The 21,945-nt window shown below is 40.2% G+C and overlaps 1 long non-coding RNA gene across 1 annotated transcript in view; it reads right to left on the bottom strand.

Moving 5' to 3' along the window:
* Positions 1-16,395: 16,395 nt before the first annotated feature.
* The window catches only part of LOC123833613 (uncharacterized), a 273,703-nt gene continuing 268,153 nt past the window's right edge, over positions 16,396-21,945 (bottom strand). The window contains exons 5-6 of the long non-coding RNA XR_010412104.1: positions 19,142-19,268; positions 16,396-18,132 (exon numbers count right to left, since the gene is read on the bottom strand). This is a non-coding gene — a long non-coding RNA (uncharacterized LOC123833613). The remainder of the gene's footprint in view (positions 18,133-19,141; positions 19,269-21,945) is intronic.

The following is a 21,945-nucleotide window of genomic DNA, read 5'->3' as shown; positions in this document are numbered from 1 at the left end:
TTTCTTAAATACAGATTTTTCTATAGCTCCCGTTCTAGTGCCATTTTCCCTCTTCTGGAAGCTATATTATCTAAGGAACTACTTATATTAAAACAAGAAGGCAGGCATTTAAAGGTACAGATATATGGCACAAAAATGCATGGCCACTGGAGCAATAATAACCTAATTTCAAATCCATACATCTTGCCGCTGCATGACTTGGATAAATTTCTGAAGCACTCTGCCAATGGCTTTCTCATCTATAAAATAGGGACACTATTATTTTCCTTATAAGGCCACTGAGAAGATTAGAGTGTCTCCAAAGGGTTCCCAACACATTTTTAGACCCTTAAAAGTGTTATTACTATTCACTATTCATTCAACAGACACTTATTAGGTATCTACTACTTATAAGGCACTATACTAGGCTTTGGGTAATAAAAAGACAAAAGACATGAATAAAATATGGTCCCAACAGACAAAAGTCCTACAGGTTAATGTTGTTAACACTACTTAAACAAATCTGGCCATTAAATGGTACCCAAATTAGTAAGTTACCCTAATAGCAAATGCTATTATCCTAATATTAAGGAAAGGCAAGTAGGGAAAGAAGAAAGGCAAGAAGGGAGGGAGGGAAGGAACTAGGCTAGTTGGCTTTGAGACAGGTTTCCTGGAAATACAAGATAATGAGAGCCATCTAAATTCACATCCTTTCTATGGGTAATCAGAAAAAGCCTGCAACATGAACCAAACTCAGAAAAGTTTTCTCTGACAAAGGGCTAAGAATATATAAAGGCAATCCTACTCACCCTGGTCTTGGAACATACAGTAATGCTGCTCTTTCCCAGTCTTTTAAGCAGGTGAATCCAGCATGAAAAGTCCATTAATGACAGCCAGCAAGGGAAATGATGTCATAAGTTTGGGTAGAAAGGAAAAAAAGAACAGTGTGATCATGGGGATTGCTCCCCAACTGAGGTGCACATAAGGCCTCACCTTTTCTCCAAGTCACTGCCTTGCCAAATAGAGGTTCTCCAAAGAGAAGGATCTAAGACAACATCCCAATTTTATTACACCTCAAAAATGGGTCTCAGGATGAGGATGGTCTTCACAGGTCTGCACTCCTCCTTGGCTTAATAACATTCCTTCCTGACTGCAGAACACTTCATAGTTCACAAGTCACTTCAATGTCATTATCTCACTTAATTCTCACAAAAACTCTGTGTGATATGAGGCTTTTCACCTCCATTTCATAGATGAACAAGCTGATACTTAGAAAGCTTAAGCAATCTGTTTGAGATCCTATGCCAAGATGCAGAAGAGCTCAGACTGAAACCTAAGTCTTCTGGTCCCACTTCCAGGTCATTTCTCATACTTGTATGCAGCCTCTGAGGAAAGGTGAGGTGCAATCAATGGAACTGGGCGGAAGCAATTTGTCCTAAGAGACCTTGAGGGGCCTCCCTCAAATCAGAATTTCTAACTAAAGAACTGGTGACTCCAATTCTGTGCCATCGCTCCAGACAGTCAGATGTGAAATCCTTTATGAACATGGAGTCTACTCCATGAAGAGCACCATTAGATTCAAGACAGTAAAATTCATTTGAAACTAATTGGTGAGTAATGAAGTTGCTAAGGTTTATGAGCCTTGCGCAAACACTAATACAGAGGTACAGTGTCAACAATAAAACTGTAAACACTGACAAAACTAGCCTTCTGTGGAGAAAAGGCAGGCCTTTTTCCTTGGTCTAGAGGCAAAAACATCATTAGATAATTTCAAGAGTGACAAAATCACTTTCTCTTGCATGGTCTTAAATAGTGAATAGAAAGAATAGCTTCATCCTTAGAAATAACTAATTATTTGATAATGGAACAAGGGGGAAAAAGCATGTATTTCTCTGGTTAAATTGCAAGCATTTACAAAAGTGGGTGTGTCTATATAATAAAATGTCCTCAAAGGATGGCCAGAGACAAGAGGGAAATACAGAGCCCCTTTACACCCAATCTAGCACATGCAATTGTCTGCTACCACTGCGGGGTGCCAGAGAAAATGTGATTTTAAATAGAAAAGGACTAACCTCTCTAGTGGACCTGTCATAGGTATTATCCTCCTATGTACCTCCCAGATAGCTGAATGGATCAATCCATTGAGTGTTTAGGAAAATCTACTGCAAAACAACTATTTTGATTATTGCCTGGTTGGTATTGAATTGTTCTTCTTAACTGTATTGACTAAAGGAAACAAGTGTTTCCAGAGGTCAGTCCTAGACCATGTCAGCAATCCCTGGCATCCCCACTGAGAAGGACTTTATCTTCACACTGGTTCTAGAGCCTTGTGGTCCAACATAGTCTCCGTAAACTATACATAGCCACTGGACACAAAAAAATGTGGCTGGTCCAATTGACACACACACACTAAGTGTGAACTACACCCCAGATTTTGAAGACTTAGCATCAAATAATGTAAGATATCTCATTAACAATATTAATTACATGTAAAAATGATAATATCTTGGATACACTGGATTAACTAAAATAGATTACTGGATTATACTTTAAAAATTAATTTGATCTGTTTATACTTTCGAAGTGTGGCTACTAGAAATGTAAAATTACAAATGTAGCTTGCATGTGTGACTTGCATTCTCTTTCTACAGGACTGTGCTGCTCTAAAGGGTATATATCTTCAGTCCTAAAAAGTCTATCAAGGCATTTAGATAAGTTTAAAAGAAGACTGTATAAATGTCATGTTTTAATGCCCTTGAGTTCAGGTAAGTTGGAAATGGCTTACTTGCTCTCCAACATGCTTTGAAAGTAAAAGGATGCGAACCATCGTGTTTGCTTGCCTGGCCGTTTTAGGCAGTTTGAGCTTTCACTGTTTCTAGCAGGAGCTTGTCTGTTTTAACGGATCTGTAGGGATTCAGCATAGCATGATGGGGCATGTGGGTGTTTAAATGTGACATTTGAGTAGAATGCTTAAAGCTCAGCTGTTAGAATGTAGTGCTGATGAGTCTAAGGTTAAGGGTTCAATTTGCATCCACACACACTTAGCTTTTTGTGAACCAGGGATGCACTCCCCACCTGGGCTTGCTTTCTTGCAAATGTTCACTATTGGTGACAATAGGGGCCAGTAAATAATGGTACTGTGTGCTCTTCAAATCCATCATCACTACCACAACAAGCAGCTCAGTTTTATCCTTTGGGAGAAAGCATCACATGTGCCTATTTTTTCATTCTAAAGGAAAGCATATTGTCTTCCTTGTATAAAAATCGTTTTTTTTTTTAGGAGTGCCTGGGTGGCTCAGTCAGTTGGTTAAGCATCTGACTCTTGGTTTGGGCTGAGGTCATGATCTCATGCGTTGTGGGATCAAGCCCCATGTCAGGCTCTGAGCTCAGAGGAGAGTCTGCTTGAAGTTTCTCTCCCTCTGCCCCTCCCCATTCTCTCTCTCTCTCCCTCTCTCTCAAATACATAGATAAATCTTTTGAAAAATAAAAAATAAAAATAGGCTTTTTAAAAAGTATATGTTATAAGTTTCAAAGCCACGCAAAGGTAAAAGCTTATAAAAGTTACTGGGTCCATTCCCTCACTAACTTCCAAAAAAAAAACCAAACCATTTTCAAGATACAAAATGTTCCAAGTTAAATCCTACCTACCAAGGAGATTTAGAAGATTGTAGTGGGAAGCATTTACTTATGTACTATACCTTCATATAATTTTTTCAAAACATTACTATTAAGCAACTCAGTATATTAGGTTCTTTCGTGACTTTTGAACTTCAGATTGCCAAGAGACAGAGGCCAGAGTGCTATGTAATAGAAACAGAGATCCAGACCACTGGTCTGACTTTACACTGATGGCTCTATAGCCTGGGACAATTCATTTTCCTCTCTGATTCTGAATGTCTCCCTCTATAAAATCAGAGCTTAGATTCACATTTAGTCTAATCTTATAATTCCAAAGCACGCTGGCTGACCATTATGAACCCAACCAAATTAGATACTAACTTTTGTCAAAGCAATTTTTTTTTTCTGCTTGTCTTCAAGAGCAATAGATGTGACACCTTATGAATTTGGCTGACCTTCACTTTCAACAGCTGTGCCAGGTAGCTTTGGAATAGGCTCCTGTCTCCAGTGGCTTTTGCACCTGTGGGCGGGCTGGCTCGAGCTTTCTGTTTTCTGTCTGCTCTGGTAGCAGGCTGGAAGTGAGAACAGTTGTGTATGGGCTTCCTCCCCCTGACACCTAAGCTTCCTCCCCCCGACACCTGAGCCAGGAGATACCTAAGGGTCTTGTCAACAACTAAGGCTATCTCTTCTTTACCTTGACTCAAAATATTGTCCTGGGAATTACCTTGGCTGGGTCTAGCTAAAGATGTGCCTTCTAAAGTGAAGGCTGACCTTTTATTAAACACCAAGCAACAAGAAGGCTAGAATAAAGTGGTTCTCTCATAACTTGCCAACTTTAATAGATCCATAGAATTTGGACAGCAGATGCTAAAATGATCTTAAGAGATAACACTGACTGAGCACTTACTACAGACTAGACACATTAGTGTATGTGGATTTCTAATTTAATCTTTATAACAAGTCTATGTAATGTAATAGGTACTACTATTATTGCTGTTTTGCAAATGTGGAAGCTGAGGTTTAGAGACAGTAACTCATATAGAACCTTGCCTATTCAGTGACAGAGGTGGGATTTGAAAATAGCTAGATCTGTTTGATTACAAAGCTCAGACAGATACCTACCTACATTACCATCAGGATAGTTTTTTTGGAGCTCATTTGCATTTGGATGCAATTGGGGATGCCTGACTTGATCATTTCTTCTGCCTGGGATGCCTAAACATCTTAAACAGTTGTGCATTAGTTCGAGTCCATTGAGAAGCAGGTGCCAAGACAAATTAGACATCACTATTCCTAAGCTTCCTTTTACTCCTGTTATTTTGTTTTCTTCCTTTTCAAGGAAAATGCTGGCAGGAAGAGGCACACACAAACCTCAGCAGGGAGCAGACAATTCACAAATTTCTACAATTCAATCTTCAGTGCCAGTAGACATCAGAGAGTAAAGTTTCCCTGGGTATGCCCCTGAAAATCTCCTTAGAATGAACTGAGAGACCTGAGACATTTCTGCATTTATGCTCATCTGCCTATTTTTATCCTCTAAATTCATTTGATATCTGCTCCTTCTTCCAGAGGTAACTCAGATCACACTATAGCACCATGAACCATAAATCATTCTGAACAGAACTCCATTTCTGGGGCACATCGATGATGACTCAGGGGATCCACCTTTAAAAATGACCCAACAATGTGTATTTTGGTGATCTACTCTAATACTTACAGCCTGACATAGGGGACAATCTTAGCATTCATCCATGTTTTGAACACCCCCATATTTCACTCAGCTTTCCCAAACTGCCTTTGGAATTTCATCTTGCAAGACAGAGTTTGTAAACAGCAAAAGAGATATTGAGAAATTATGTTTACCAGCAGCTCAACTAGGGGAACAGCTAAGGGAAAAACATGAAGCTTATTAATAAGCCCACCAACCCTCAAATCTGATTGTTTTAGATCTGCCAAGTTAACCAAACCATATTGGGTATCCTGGTCTCCTCCATTGTATTTCTCAGATTAAGGACACCTCTCTGAACCTCCCCCTAAGCTAAGGTGCTTGCCAAGAGCCTATGGCTCACACTAAAAAATGATGGAGGGTGGCTGAGACAATTTTCCCTAATCAGCTGTAATTTCACCAGGCCCAGAACCTACCAGACTTGGACTCTCATTTAGAGAGGCAGCTGGTGTACTGGAAGAAGCATTCACTAACAATAGCTATTAAATACCACACACCAGGCATTTTATATACATTATCTCCATTCTGCTGACAGCCTAAGAAGTAGGTAGATTATCCCCATTGTAGAGTTGAGTGTTTGAAGATTAGAGAGCATCCATGATTTACCCAAGGTCACACATTTAGTGTCTGACAGAGCCGTGATGTAGATGAGCTCTTTCTGATGCCATATAATTCTGCTATATTATTATTACCTCCAAATAGAAGGCAGGCAACTTGGTATGAGTCCGAGAAGTGTTAGCTGGGTAGCATTAGACAAACCTTACTTAATCTTACTCTGGGTCTTAACTGGTTCGGGTGAAGAATGGAAATAATGTTTTGAGCCTCAGTTTAGGATACAGTCCCAGGAGTCAAATTAGCTGAGTTTAAAATCCAGTTCCATCCTTACTAATTGGGTACTTCAAAGAATTCAATTAGCTTTGTCTCTAAAATGAGAATAACAGTGATACCTACCTGAGAGGATACTGACAGGCTTAAACAAGACAAAATATGTAGAATGTTTGACATTGGTATAGGGTAAGCAATCATTACCATCATCATCTGATTTTTTTTCTTCCTATCTTATGTCACAGGATTTTTTTGAGGATTGAAAACATGTAAAAATATGTTGTAAAGGATAAAGAGCTATATAAACATAAGAAATAATACTATACTTAAGGCCATAAGACTTATAGATAAGGATTCAGCTGGAATTGGGAGAAAGTTCTAGCTCCCCACTTAAACTTTAGGAGTCTGTAATCTTACCCACTCCAGGTTAAACAATATCAAAATCCTGTACTCTGCACTTATGTATAAATGAAACAGAGCTACTGGGTGACAATCTAAAAATTCCATGTTTTAAAATAGTTTTCACCTTTGCCTGGCCTAGAGGTATATAGACTCTGTGCATTATGGCATTTTTCTGGACACAGCCCAAATGCCATACCTGGTATCTGATATTTCAGTCAAGGATAAAGTGTGAAAATTGTCAAGAGTAGAAAAGGAAAGACAAATATCTCTATCTGAGAAAAAAAGCTTACACTGGTCACAGAATGGAGTGGTTTGGTGCCTGACTGCCAAGGTTCAAATCTCTGCAGATCTGCTTATCAATGTCTGTTTCCTTGTCTGTAATGTCCAGCTATTAACAGTATCTACCTTATAGTGTCACTAAGTGACATAAAGCACTTAGCATAGAGTAAATATTGAATAAGTAATAGATATGATCACACAAAAGATACTACATATTTGCTGAGATAAAATGTTGTTCCTAAAAATGTTTCCTCCAACCTCAGGTGAAAGTTTTGGTGATGATAATGTTACAATAGAAAAGGTCTGAAACTGGGAGAAAGCTGTAAAAGAGCTACAAGAGGGTGTTGCGCCCCATGTCAAGAAGACTTTTGAGACAAACTTAAGAGCTCTTGTTTGGCTCTCCAGCATCCTATGGATAATCAAATTACCAAATGCAGGCCAGTCTTTTTCTTCTTTTTAGTGGTCCCAGGCCATGAGTACAGAAAAGGGACTCTTGGCCCTAGAACCAGAGCCCATCTTTTTTTTTTCAAGATTTATTTCTTTTTTTTAGAAAGAGAGAGAGCATGCATGTATGTGTGAGTGGGGAGAGGGGCATAGGGAGATGGAGAGAGAGAATCCTTGGACTCCCTGCTGAGTGCAGAGCCCGATGTGGGGCTCCATCCCAGAACCCTGAGCTGTAATCAAGAGTCAGCCACTTAACTGACTGAGCCACCTAGGCACCCCACCAGAGCCCATCTTATAACTCAACCCAGTATAACTCTAAACAGATTTTGGAGGCAAAATGCCTAGATTTCAATCTGGACTCATCAGCTTGCTATGGATTCAACTCTAGGCAAGTTTTTAAAATTTGCTAAGCCTCTCTTGTCTCATCTGTAAAATGTGGATAATGAAATCCACTTCACAGGGACACTAGAAGAATTCAATGAGACAACGGATGTGTGGTAGACAGGATGCCCCTCAACTCCCTCCCCCAAACAATGCCCATGTTCTAATCCCCAGAACATGTGAATATGCTGTGTTACATGGCAAAAAGGATGTTGCACATGGAATTAAGGTTGCAGACCTTAAAATAGGAAAACTGTCTTGGATTATCTGAGTAGTATCAATCTCATCACATGGGCCCTTAAAAGTAGAAGAAGGCAGAAAAGTCAGTCAGAGATGAAAAGGCAGGAGAGTTCCAAAGCATGAAAGGAACTTAATTTATCCTTGCTGGCTTTGAAGAAGGTGGAAGGAAGCCATAAGCCAAGATACACAAGCGGCCTCTAGAAGTTGGGAACAGCCCTCATCTGACAGCCAGCAAGAAAATAAGGACCTTAGTCCTACAACAGCAAGAAACTGAATTCTGCCAAGAACCTGAACTAGCAGGAAACAGATTCTCCCCTAAAGCCTCCAGAAAGGAATGAAGTCATCCCAACACCTTGATTTTAGCCCAATGAACCCCCAGGTTAGACTTCTGACCTATAGATTGATATAGAAAATTTGTGTTGTATTAAGCTGCTAAATTTGTGGTAATTTGTTATCGCAGTAAAGAAAAAGTGATAGAGAATGTCAAGTACTTAGAATGTGCTGTACACAAAGTAAACACTAATTAAAATTCAGCAATTTTATGATGGTGATGATGTTGTTGATGAAGAGGATGACAACAATGAACTTAGGTTCCATCTGAAATACAAACATTAAACCTGCAAATGATGGGGCGCCTGGGTGGCTCAGTCGGTTAAGCGTCTGCCTTCGGCTCAGGTCATGATCCCAGGGTCCTGCGATGGAGCCCCGCATCGGGCTCTCCGCTCTGCGGGAAGCCTGCTTCTCCCTCTCCCACTCCCCCTGCTTGTGTTCCCCCTCTCTCTGTGTCTCTCTCTGTCAAATAAATAAATCTTTAAAAAATAAAAATAAAAAATAAACCTGCAAATGATTATAAGACTAACTATTACGGAGGCCCTCCTATAAGTATGATACCATATTAAATGCTTTCTATGTAGCAAATTACTTTATCTAATTTTCATAACTAACCTATGAAGTAGATGTGATTATCCCCCTTTCACAAGATGGAACTGGAGTTCAGAGAAGAAAAAGTTCATTCATCTCATACTGAATTCTGCTCTGAGGAATTTGTGTTATGTAGATGTTATCAAGGACGTAAGACATTTCTAAGTGTGTGTGGGGGATTCCTAATGTCTCAAAAGACAGAAACACAGCACAATGGGTTATCTCTTTAATGGACATAGATGTTTGCAGCCCTTTATATCAATGCCTCAAGCGATGCAGCTGGAGTTCTTTGAAGTCAAGTTAAACAGGGAGAGGTGCACAGAAACTTTAGAACTTGCAACTGTTTAAGAGACAAAATAATTGTGCTGTTTGAATAAGACAGTCCTGACCATGTACCTGCTGAGAGCCCAAAGCATGTGAGTTTTAAATAAGGAAATGAACCCCAATACTCAGTAGCTCAGGAATAGGAAATGGATTTCAGATGGTCTAAAACAGAGTTTAGAAATATGATCAAGTGTGTAGCCTCTTTTGATTGAAGTCTAAAGGGATGATTTGATTCTTCTTTTCCCAAGCAGAATACAATTTTAGGTCACTCATATATCACAAGAAAAACCCATAAAAGTATCCTTCAATAAGTAGACCCCACAGAAGTTTCTAAAGCAAACTTTAGACCACTGTTTCTCAATATGTAGTCAACCAACCACCTATATCAATATTATTTGGACTGTCTGATAGAAATATAGATTCCTGGGCCCCACTCCAGAGGCAGTGAATTTACAGAGGCCCAGAAATCTGTATTTGTAACAAGCTCCTTAAGTGATCCTCTTGCAAATCAGAGTCTGAGAAACCTTTATGTAGAGATCTCAAGGGCTTCCAGAGGTAAGTCAGTCCTCATCAACAATGAGACATTCCACAGCTGGCACCAGAAATACTGAGGTAAATGTTATTCCTACCCTGACTCTAGGATTTTATAGGCAACTAGTTACACTATAGGACAGATATAAGTAATACATGGAAGAATCAGTAGATAGCTCTGGAAACATGGAAACAGAGCAGCTAATTCTTGCTGGGGCTCTCCTTCCATAATTTCTGGAAGAGGTATCATTCAGGCACTTTGAGAATGAGATCAGCAGCTTATGGGTAGAATGGGAGAACAAGCTTCATAGGGAGTAAAGGGGACCAGGGTGAACAAGGCATGAAGGCATGTCCAGGATACGGTGCACAGACCTATACTATTGTGGAAGAGAGGTCCTCAAAAGCTATAAGTGGAGGAGACAGAAAATTAGTCTAGCTAATTAGACTAGTCTAGGCATCAGTGATCATAATAACATGATGGGTAAGGGGCATTTCAAATTTTTAAAGACACAGTATAAGTCAGTCTATGGTTTCAGAATTAAACAGGCTATGCATTAGTTTGTCACTGCCATAACAAGTTACCACAAAGTGGCTTAAAACAACAGAAGCTTATTCTTTCACAGATCTGGAGGCCAGAAGTCCAAAATCAAGTGTTGGCAGGGCTGTGCTCCATCCAAAGGCTATAGAAGAGAATCTTCCCTTGCCTCTTTCAGCTTCTGGTGGCTCTAGGCAATTCTTGGTTTCTGGCTATCATGCCAATCTCTGCCTCTGTCTTCACAAGGTCTTCCCCCTGTGTCTTCTCTTCTCTGTCTCTTATAAGGATATTTGTCATTGCCCTTAGGACCCAACCAGATAATCCAGGATGATCTCACTTGAGATACTTAATTACATGTGCAAAGACCCTTTTTCCAAAATCAGGTCAACATTCACAATGGGTAGGACATGAACATACTTTTTCAGGCATCACCATGTGACCCACTATAGGCTACCATAAGATAATATAATATAGAATAGTTTTTGAAAGAAGACCTATTGTGTATTTGGCACACCTGTTAGTGTGTAAAATGGTGATAATAAATATTTTATAGGGTTGTTGGGAGGATTAGAATAATAATACTTGCCTTGGATAGCTAGCATAGTATCTGGTGCATAGTGGATTTTCAATTAATCGTAACTTATGTTAATAGTATAAAGGACCAAAACTGGGTGAGATCTATTAGAGTGGCCATATAGTTTAGGGGTTAAATGCACACACAGGGCTGAGAGATGAATCCCCTGGGTGCAATTCTTATCTCTATAATGGCCTGTGTGACCCGGGTAAAGTGACTTGGCCTCTCAGGGTTTTTTAAATCTGAAGTTTGTAAATGGAGTTTATAATATTAACTATACAAATAAGTTGTCAGGATTTAAAAAAAAAAAAAAGTAATGTATGTAAAACACTCAGCCCAATGCCTGGCACATAAAAAGTCTGCTACTTAATGATTATGAGGATGAGACAGAGGGCCACATCCGAGAAAGTCCAGTCACTCATACACAGAGACCTAGTGTTTAGAGCATGAATAAGGCACTTTTATATGTGATATCCACTTGGGTCTCTGACAAATTGTCATCTTATTATTTTGCGGCTCTGCCCTGGGCAATAAGACTGCCCCTCCAGATGCTCAGGGAGAGGCCTGCTCCCTGGACCATATTTGTTACCAAGTTAAGTACAATGAGGATTTTCTGGTGGCTTGAAGGACAAAAGGGCAAGAGGAAATGTAGGCACTATGGAAAAGAAAACCTGTGTGTAGAGTCCTGTAACTCTTCCCATGGGCCTGAGAGAAGGCTGCAGCCAGAGGAGCTTTCTCACCCCATCGTTTAACATTTCCTTCTTTGTTATGATACTCATAAATGAATCTATGTGGAAAAACAGACCTGGTCAGCTGATACCTGCTTGGACCAGAGAAGCTACACAGGGCCCCACCGTGAGCAGAAACTAACATGATAACCTACTCTGATACTAGAAGTTCTGTCTCTGCTTCAACAGAGTGGAGGGACTTTGCTCTAAAGTAAAATTAAAATAATCAAAAGCTAATTAATTGTCAGAGTGCCCACGTGAAGCAGATACTGGGCAGCTTTTGTCCTTTCTATTTTATGCTGGGATCAGTGAGGCAGAAAGAAGAGGCTAAATGAAAGCATATGGTGAGTCACAGAGAACATGGTGGCGACGTTCAGAAAGTCTTGACTCTGTCCCGGGCACTGTGGAGGCTTCAAAATATGAAGATAACAAGGTTCCAAAATAAACACAGCTTAAATATTCATGGAGATACAAATCATACAGGTGCATCATCTCAGAAGGGAAAAAAAAAAGTAAATCAAATATGCCTAAACCATTCTATAGAAATGATTCAGATCTAGTTAAATACATTGAGAGGAGAGTGACCTACGGGCATCAGTGAGACAGAATAAAGAAGTGGGACAGATGGACTGCATTTCTTTTCAATAAAAAAAGCCCCAGAGCAAAAGCACAGTTGAAACTGGATTTTTTAATTTATTTTTTTTTTTATTTTTTACAGTCTTGAGGTCTTTTATTTTCTTCACATTTATCATGCCATGAATTCATAGGGAATGGGTTCCAGCAGTTCAGGCCCCTTTCCACTGGTTCTCACAAAGTGTGCTTCTCTGGGTGGGGCAGGCTGGCGCACTTCAGTTGAACCCAAGTACCTTTCTCGGAACTGGATTTTTAAACAATCTTTTATCAGGTCCCTTCCTTCTCATTCAGACACAGCCACTCCCTTCACTCAACTCCTTCAATAATTTCTAACTGCTCTCCTTGTCTATCTCTAATTTTAACCCATTCTTCTCACATCTATCATTTTAACATTCTTCCTAAAAAACACAAGTGGGTAATATACTGGAATAAAACTGCACACATGCCAATATAATAAGAGATGGCAGAAGGGTGATAGAGAGGGAAATATAATGAGTACATAGACCTTTTTACCTTTGATAAAGGTCATTTATTTCCTGCAGTTGATAATTAGAAAATAGATATTATTTAAAGATAAAAATAGAACCACTAGAAGAACTAATTGAGTTTTTCTGACTATGTACTGGAGGAGAGAGAGTTCTCTGGGATCTCTTTTATCAGAGCACTAATCCCATTCATGAGGTCTCCACCCTCATGACCCAATCACCTCCCAAAGGTTCCACCTTCAAATATCCTCAAATTGGGGATTAGGTTTCAATGTATAAATATAGGGGGAGGGGACAAACTTTCTTACACCATTTTCTTTTGCCTTTTCTACAAAGAGAGAAAGTTATGGAAATAAGTGGCAAGGCCTTTTTCCTCCCATTTTTTTCTTTCTAAGAGTGGGCTTAGATAAGAATGAAGGCCTATTATATATATATGCCACATCTTCTTTATCCATTCATCTGTTGATGGACATCTTGGCTCTTTCCATAGTTTGGCTATTGTGGACACTGCTGCTATAAACATTGTGGTGCACCTACCCCTTCGGGTCACTATATTTGTATCTTTGGGGTAAATAAGCAGTAGTGCAATTCCTAGGTCGTACGGTAGCTCTATTTTTAACTTTTTGAGGAACCTCCATACTCTTTTCCAGAGTGGCTGCACCAGCTTGCATTCCCACCAACAGTGTAGGAGGGTTCCCCTTTCTCCACATCCTGGCCAACATCTGTCGTTTCCTGACTTGTTAATTTTAGCCATTTTTACTGGTGTGAGGTGGTATCTCATTGAGGTTTTGATTTGGATTTCCCTGATGCCGAGCGATGTTGAGCACTTTTTCATGTGTCTGTTGGCCATTTGGATGTCTTCTTTGGAAAAATGTCTGTTCATGTCTTCTGCCCATTTCTTAATTGGATTCTTTGTTCTTTGGGTGTTGAGTTTGGTAAGTTCTTTATTGATTTTGGAATATTATGCAGCCATCAAAAAAGGAAATCTTGCCATTTGCAACGACGTGGATGGAACTAGATGGAACTAGAGGGTATTATGCTAAGCAAAATAAGTCAGTCAGAGAAAGACATGTATCATATGATCTCACTGATATGAGGAATTCGTAATCTCAGGAAATAAACTGAGGGTTGCTGGAGTGGTGGGGGTGAGAGGGATGGGGTGGCTGGGTGATAGACACTGGGGAGGGTATGGGCTATGGTGAGCACTGTGAATTGTGTAAGACTGATGAATCACAGACCTGTACCTCTGAAACAAATAATACATTATATGTTAAAAAAAAAAAAAGTATAATAGGAAGGAAAAATGAAGGGATATCAGAGGCGGAGACAAACCATGAGAGACTATGGACTCTGAGAAATAAACTGAGGGTTCTAGAGGGGAGGGGGTGGGGGGGTGGGTTAGCCTGGTGATGGGTATTAAAGAGGGCACGTACTGAATGGAGCACTGGGTGTTACATGCTAACAATGATTCATGGGACACTACATCAAAAACTAATGATGTAATCTATGGTGATTAACATAATATAATAAAATTAAATTAAAAAAATAAAATTAAAAAAAAAAAATGAAGGCCTAAATCATGGATGCTGTTTTTCTAGACCACATGAAAGATATGATCTCAGACTCCTCATCTGGAACATGTATGCCTTATAAAGACAGTAATAGTCCCTCAAAACTGCCTGAAATCTTACACTTAAGTGTGGTAAGAGAAAATTACCGTCAAGTTTAAGTCAAAAGATCTATTAGCCTTGTGACCTTAAAGAAACCACTTTATTTCTCCACCTCAATCATCTCATCTGTAAAATGGAGATGATAAAACTTAGCTTGGCTCCCTACAAGCTAGTTTTGAAAAGCAATTGAGATAAGAGACATAAAAAGATTTGGAAATTATAAAGTGTAATAAAATTTAAATTAATGAAATAAGTGCATCTGTCATGTCATCAAATCTTTACAACAAGTCCAAGATATGGGCAAAAGTTATTATACCCATTTACTGATAGGGGGTAGGGAAAGAAAAGGAAAAGGATTAAGCTATTTGCCTGAAGTCTCTCAGAAAGTTGGTTACCAAGCCAAGACCAGTACTCCCTGGATCCAGTAGCCGCTGGCTCTCACCTGTGGTGGTTATTCTCTCTGTGCTATTTCCCCATATCCACTCTCTGGATTCCCTTCTGTGCATCACACAAGCTCCTGTTTCCTCTGACTTCAGGTTGGACTGGCCAATAGAAAGAAGGTAGGAGGAGAGAGAGTTCTGGGTACTTCTTCCATTGTTCTCTCACTGCCTCAGCACCGTGGCTCTGGCAATGGTTGCATCCCTCCACAACTTCAACCCATGTCTAGAGCCTTCTTACACAATGATAGGTCTCATGTAGCTCCAATAACATTGGGTCTCCACACTCTTTGCTCTTCAGACCTATGCAGTAAACAGCTTCTTTTTATTGCTAATCCCTGGCACCTCAGAATCTCTTCCCGGATGCCACAGCCCTACACATCTCTAAACAGTACCTTTTTTAAATTCTCTGCAAAATTCCAGTTGAGCATGCCTTCGGTTTTCTGCTGGTTTCTTGACTGATAAACACTCCTTTTCAAACTATGTGTTCACAGGCTGCCAAGGAAACTTTTACCATCTTGTTTCCAATTTCTCTCTCAGCCTTCTCCCCATCTCTCCTCAGATTTCTTCCACAGAAAGCCATAGGCCGCCTCCATTCTCTGGGCAGTAACTCACCATGGGCCTGCACTGCCCTTTTCTAATATTTTTTTATTAATTTAAAAACTGCTAAGCCCTCTCCTTAGCTCCTTTTCCCCCACCTTCTCTTCCTCCACTGTCTCATACTTTGTTTCCCCACAGTAGAGAACTTGGACTGTTTGATCTGTCTGCTGTATATTCTGGATTGAAAAACAGCATTAAAGCCCTCTCAGAATACCTCAGGGGAAACATAGTCTATATACACTACGTGTTTCTTTAAACTCTAAACTTGTAAACTATCTAAAAAAAAAAAAAAGTAAGATAATTCTGCCTAAAGGGATAAAAAAAAAAATTGACCACCCTATCAATTTTGCCCTCAAGGTTATACAGAGTATTCCCACACTGGCAGCACAGTCAAGTTCATCTTCTTTCAGACTAGATCACTATTGTTACTAGGCACATGGGCTGCTAACTATCTCCAAGGCCGCAATAAATCAGTGGCCCAACCGTCTTTTCCACCATTGAAATTTATGGCAGAAACAGTCACAATAGTCATCTTGGCTCTCTAGGGTGCTTTCTCACTAAAGACCATGAATGTGGTGGTCAGACATAACCTATAATAATAGCTTTGTCTTTCTAGTGTATGGCTAGAGGGAAAAAAATAAATAAAAATGTCCTTGCTTTCTTATGTTAGAATGCACAACAGAAGCATCCAAAAGCTGACAGATCATTCGATTTCTAAGCCCCCTCCTCCCTTCCTTGCTGAGAAAAATAATGATCTGTTGATCTCTAATTGTCATTCAAACTGTGGGCCCATGAAGCCAGCATCTGTCTCCACATTGGCCTCCTCTTCTCTAAATGTACTGGCTGTCGGGGCACCTGGGTGGCTCAGTCGTTAAGTGTCTGCCTTCGGCTCAGGTCATGATCCCAGGGTCCTGGGATTGAGCCCCACATCAGGCTCCCTACTCTGCGGGAAGCCTGCTTCTCCCTCTCCCACTCCCCCTGCTTGTGTTCCCTCTCTCGCTATGTCTCTCTCTGTCAAATAAATAAATAAAATATTTTAATAAATAAATAAATGTACTGGCTGTCACCAAAAGGGAAATAGCACTTTTTGTGACATTTTCCAAACTGCATTACTCATGAAGGGCTGACAATAATTACCAACAAATTAAAATAGATGCCCAAAATTATGACTGTAGAGCCTACAAAATAACTGGTATTTTTACTACAGTTCAAGGGTATGAGACTTCATAAGTGATTTTATGACATTTTGGCTACTGATCACAGGTACAAATTATCCATGCTCAATTAAAGAAAGATGAAAGTTCAGCTTTCTATAATTAAACCAATAACTTGTTCAGCCTCAGGGCTGGAAATAAATGTTAAGGATTTGTGTCTCTTGTAATTCTGAATGAAGAATTAAAGAGGAAAATTCTACTATCATTGACTTTCTTAAAATCAAGTCCTTATACCTACTGGAAATTATTCATGATGAGACTCTTAGACAAGGAAAAAGTAAGTCATTCTCATACTCTTCTGGCTGCCAAGTAGTGAATGACTTTCTTCACTATTAAGTTTTAAGTATTGTATCATTTAGATTAGGCTTGGTAAATCAATCCAGATACTTTGGATCCTGCTGCAAACATGATATGAAACTTAAGGACTTGAAAAATACCTAAGACTATATTTAATTGTGAAAGAAAAAGCCCAAATAACCAGCTCTGCAACTTACTGCTTTTCCTTATTTGTAAAATGGAACAGGATGATCAGCTGTATACGTTAACTTGGCTAGGCTTTGTCCTCATTTAGTCAATCAAACACTAAGCTAGGTGTTGCTATGAAGGCATTTTGTAGACATGCTTAAAGTTCATAGTCAGCTGAATTAAGTAAAGGAGATGAACCTAGACAATCCGTATGGGCTGATTCAATCAATTGAAAGTTCCTAAGAGCAGAATTAAGGCTTCCTTAAAGAGGAAATTTCATCTGTGCTTTCAGCTCATGCCCAGGAATTCCAACCTCCCCTTCCTGAGAGCTTGCCCTACAGATTACAGACTAGACTAGCCAACCCCCCTTGTATAATCCAATTCCTTGCAATAAATCTATTTACCTACTTAGCTATCTCTATTCTAGGGGTTCTGTTTTTCTGGTTGTATCTGACTGATATATAGGGATAATAATGGCTATTCTGCAGGAGTGCTATTTAATATAGAGATTATATGCATAAAAATTCTTTTATCACAAACTGAATGTAAGGAAGTATCTGTAGCATTACTGATTGATGGAACCCCAATTCAGCTAATAACTCCATATAAATGACACTCTTTCCTAACAGGCCGTACCAAACTACTGTATTCTCCAGATATTGCAAATTCTCTTACATTCTCCTATTGCTTTTTAACACTACCAGACCCTGCTTTACAGTTCTGAAGACTAAGACAGACAATCATCCCTAAGCTACAAGCATCCAGATGTGGTACTCTTCACATGAAACTAATAAAGAACGAGAGAAAGAGTCTGTGAACAAAGGTATCAGAGATAAAGGTGAAGGCATAGGTGTAGGGTCAGAGTTCGAACAGAAGCTTAGACAAGCCTGAGAGAAAGAATGATTCCAGAGTCAGAGATAAAGGATAAAAAGTTAAGTGAAATCAGTAGGTGGCACCCACTCTAGAGAACTCAAGTCTTACCTGAGTTTGGGCTGGCTCAGCTCCCCAGTAGGCGGGTGAGTTGATGGGCTGGGAAAAGAGGACTTCTGATCTAAATGGTGTTCCAAATGATGCTTAGGATCAGGAGTTCTCATACTTGAGAATCAGGTAACTAGTAGCACCTTGTGGGAGAGATAATCATCAAATTCGGTTCCTTTTCTTTCAGGTCACACAGCCAAATTATACCCCCCAGTCTCCCTGGCAGTTAGATCTGGCTGTTAAGACTGAGTTTTAGCCAGTGGGATAACAGTGGAGATCCAGGTGGGGCTCATAAACACCTCCCATACACAACTCTTCCTGCTCATTTCCTCTGCCGTCTAGCTGAAATGGAGCCAATCCCCAGGACAGCCATAAGAGCCACAGAGTGAAGGTAGAAAAGCCACAAGATTCAAAGAGCCTGGGTCCCTGAGTCACTGCTTGAAGGAGAGACATCCAGAAGAGTTACCTGCTTAAGAACAGCTGCATTAGATTATTATGTTAGCAAAATATGAACTTGAACTGTGTTAAGCCACTGAAATTTGGGAGTTTATCTGCTAGGTCAGCCAGCTAACAAAAATTGTTAATGAGAGGGGCGGAGCAAGATGGCGGAGGAGTAGGAGACCTGGATTTCCTCTCCTCTCAGGAATTCAGCTGGATAGGGATCAAACCATTCTGAACACCTACAAACCCAACAGGAGATCGAAGAAAAGAAGAGCAACAACTCTCTCATCAGAAAAGCGACCACTTTCTGGAAGGTAGGAGGTGCGGAGAAGTGAATCCGAGGCGATATTCGGGAGGATAGACGGCGGGGGAGGGGCCTCCGTCGGCCGCTTCTGGCAAGTGATAAAGCCGCGGAGCACAAAATCGGAACTTTTAAAAGTCTGCTCCGCCGAGGGACGTCACTCTGGTGGCTAAGCGGGGGGTGGAACCCTCCGGGACAGTGTGGTCTCCGGACCCTTGGGGTCACAGAAAGACCGGGGGTGCCTGAGTGTGGCAGAGCTCCCAGGTATCGGAGCAGGGAAGCCGGCTGCAGAGGCGGAGTCCAGGCGCGGGCTTTCAGCTCGGGGTTGACATAAGCCGTGATCCGCGGCACAGTCGGGCCCCTGCTCCTCCAGCAGGGACCCAACAAGCGGCAGATCCGGGGACACTCACCTTCCTCCCCCGGGAGGAGCCGCGCGGGACTGCACCGGAGGGATCTGCTGGGTTTGGAGACTCCAGACCGGGTCGGGTGCCAGAGATAGAAACGCGCGGTCACAGGCCGGTTGAGCACGGAGTGCAGCTGCAGACCGGGGAGACGGGAGTGACTGACGGCTTTTCTCTGGGGGCTCACTGAGGAGCGGCCTGAGTTCTCCGCTCCTCCGGGGCGGAGATTGGGAGGCCGCCATTTTCACTCTCCGCCTCCAAAGCTGTACGGAAAGCTCGCAGGGAACAAAAGCCCCGGAGAGCAAACCCGAGCAGATGACTTAGCCGGGAGGGGGCAAGGGCGGGGCAATTCCGCCTCCGGCAGAGACATTTGGAAACCACGGCAACAGGCCCCTCCCCAGAAGATCAGCGAGAACAGCCAGCCAAGACCAAGTTTACCGATCAATGAGAACAGCAGAACTCCAGCGCTAAGGGACTAATGCACATAGAATTCATGGCTTTTTTACCATGATTCCTTAGTCTTTTAAAGTTAATTTTTTTTTTACTGTCTTTTTGTCTTTTTATTTCTTTTTGAATTTTTCTTTTTCCCTTTTTCAAACAACATCTTATCAATCCCTTTTTTTAAAAACAAAACATTATTATTTTTCATTTTTAGAGTCATATTCTATCCCTTCATAGTAGTTACTCATATTTTTGGCTTATATATATAAGTTGTTCTCTCTTTAAAATTTTGAGATAGTTTCTTCTAACAGATTAAAATATACCCTAAATCTCTAGTATACGGTGTTTTCTATTCCCCTGCCTGATCACATCCTCTCCCTTTTTTTTTCTTTTTCTTTTTTTAAATCCTCTTCTTTCTTTTTTCAAACAACTTCTTATCAATTCCTTTTATAAAATTTTTTATAATTTCCATTTTTACAGTCATTTTCCATCCCTTCATCATATCAACCCTTATTTTTGTACATATATAAGTTTTTCTTTCTTTAAAATTTTGGGAGACACTTTCTTCTAAAAGACCAAAATACACCCCAAATCTAGTGTGTGGCACTGATCTATATACCATATAGATCATAGTTGATCACATTCTGGTTTTTCTTTTGTTGTTGTTGTTTTGTTTTGTTTGTTTTTGTTTTTATCTTTATCTTTTTCTTTTTTTTTCTTTTTCTTTTTTCTCTCTTTCCCCTTCTTATCCCACTGCTTCAGGTCTTTTCTGATTTGTTTAGAGTATATTTTCTGGGGACGTGGTTACTCTGCTAGCATTTTGTTCTCTCATTAATCTATTCTCCTCTGCACAAAATGACGAGATGGAAAAAATCACCTCAACAAAAAGAACAAGAGGCAGTACCGACTGCCAGGGACCTGCTCAATACGGACATTAGTACGATGTCAGATCTAGAGTTCAGAATCATCACTTTAAAGATACTAGCTGGGCTTGAAAAAAATATGGAAGTTATTAGAGAAACTCTTTCTGGAGAAGTAAAAGAGCTAAAATCCAACCAAGTAGAAATCAAAAAGGCTATTAATGAGGTGCAATCAAAAATGGGGGCGCTAACTGCTAGGATAAATGAGGCAGAAGAGAGAATCAGTAATATAGAAGATGAAATGATGGAAAATAAAGAAGCTGAGAAAAAGAGAGATAAACAACTACTGGATCATGAGGGCAGAATTCGAGAGATAAGCGATACCATAAGACGAAACAACATTAGAATAATTGGGATCCCAGAAGAAGAAGAAAGAGAGAGAGGGGCAGAAGGTATAATGGAGCAAATTATAGCAGAGAACTTCCCTAATTTGGGGAAAGAAACAGGCATGAAAATCCAGGAAGCACAGAGAACCCCTCTCAAAATCAATAAAAATAGGTCAACACCCCGACATCTAATAGTAAAACTTACGAGTCTCATAGACAAAGAGAAAATCCTGAAAGCAGCTCAGGAGAAGAGATATGTAACCTACAATGGTAGAAACATTAGATTGGCAACAGACCTATCCACAGAGACCTGGCAGGCCAGAAAGGACTGGCAGGATATATTCAGAGCACTAAATGAGAAAAATATGCAGCCAAGAATACTCTATCCAGCTAGGCTGTCATTGAAAATTGAAGGAGAGATAAAAAGCTTCCAGGACAAACAAAAACTAAAGGAATTTGCAAACACAAAACCAGCCCTACAGGAAATCTTGAAAGGGGTCCTCTAAGCAAAGAGAGACCCTAAAAGCAACATAGACCAGAAAGGAACACAGACAATATACGGTAACAGTCACCTTACAGGCAATACAATGGCACTAAATTCCTATCTTTCAATAGTTACCTTGAATGTAAATGGGCTAAATGCCCCAATCAAAAGACACAGGCTAACAGACTGGATTAAAAAACAAGATCCATCGATATGCTGTCTGCAAGAGACTCATTTTAGACCCAAAGACACCCCCAGATTGAAAGTGAGGGGGTGGAAAACCATTTACCATGCTAATGGACACGAAAAGAATGCTGGGGTGGCAATCCTTATATCAGACAAATTAGATTTTAAACCAAAGACTGTAATAAGAGATGAAGAAGGACACTATATCCTACTTAAAGGATCTATCCAACAAGAAGATCTAACAATTGTAAATATCTATGCCCCTAACATGGGAGCAGCCAATTTTATAAGGCAATTAATAACAAAAGCAAAGAAACACATCGACAACAATACAATAATAGTGGGGGACTTTAACATCCCCCTCACTGAAATGGACAGATCATCTAAGCAAAAGATCAACAAGGAAATAAAGACTTTAAATGACACACTGGACCAAATGGACTTCACAGACATATT

Source organism: Mirounga angustirostris, unplaced genomic scaffold (assembly GCF_029215605.1).
Source record: "Mirounga angustirostris isolate CCGP_5_RB_7025 unplaced genomic scaffold, mMirAng1.0.hap1 SCAF_1, whole genome shotgun sequence".
Lineage (NCBI taxonomy): Eukaryota > Metazoa > Chordata > Mammalia > Carnivora > Phocidae > Mirounga > Mirounga angustirostris.
The sequence above is the reverse complement of the archived record's forward strand: the minus strand, read 5'-3'. Positions and strand labels throughout refer to the sequence as shown.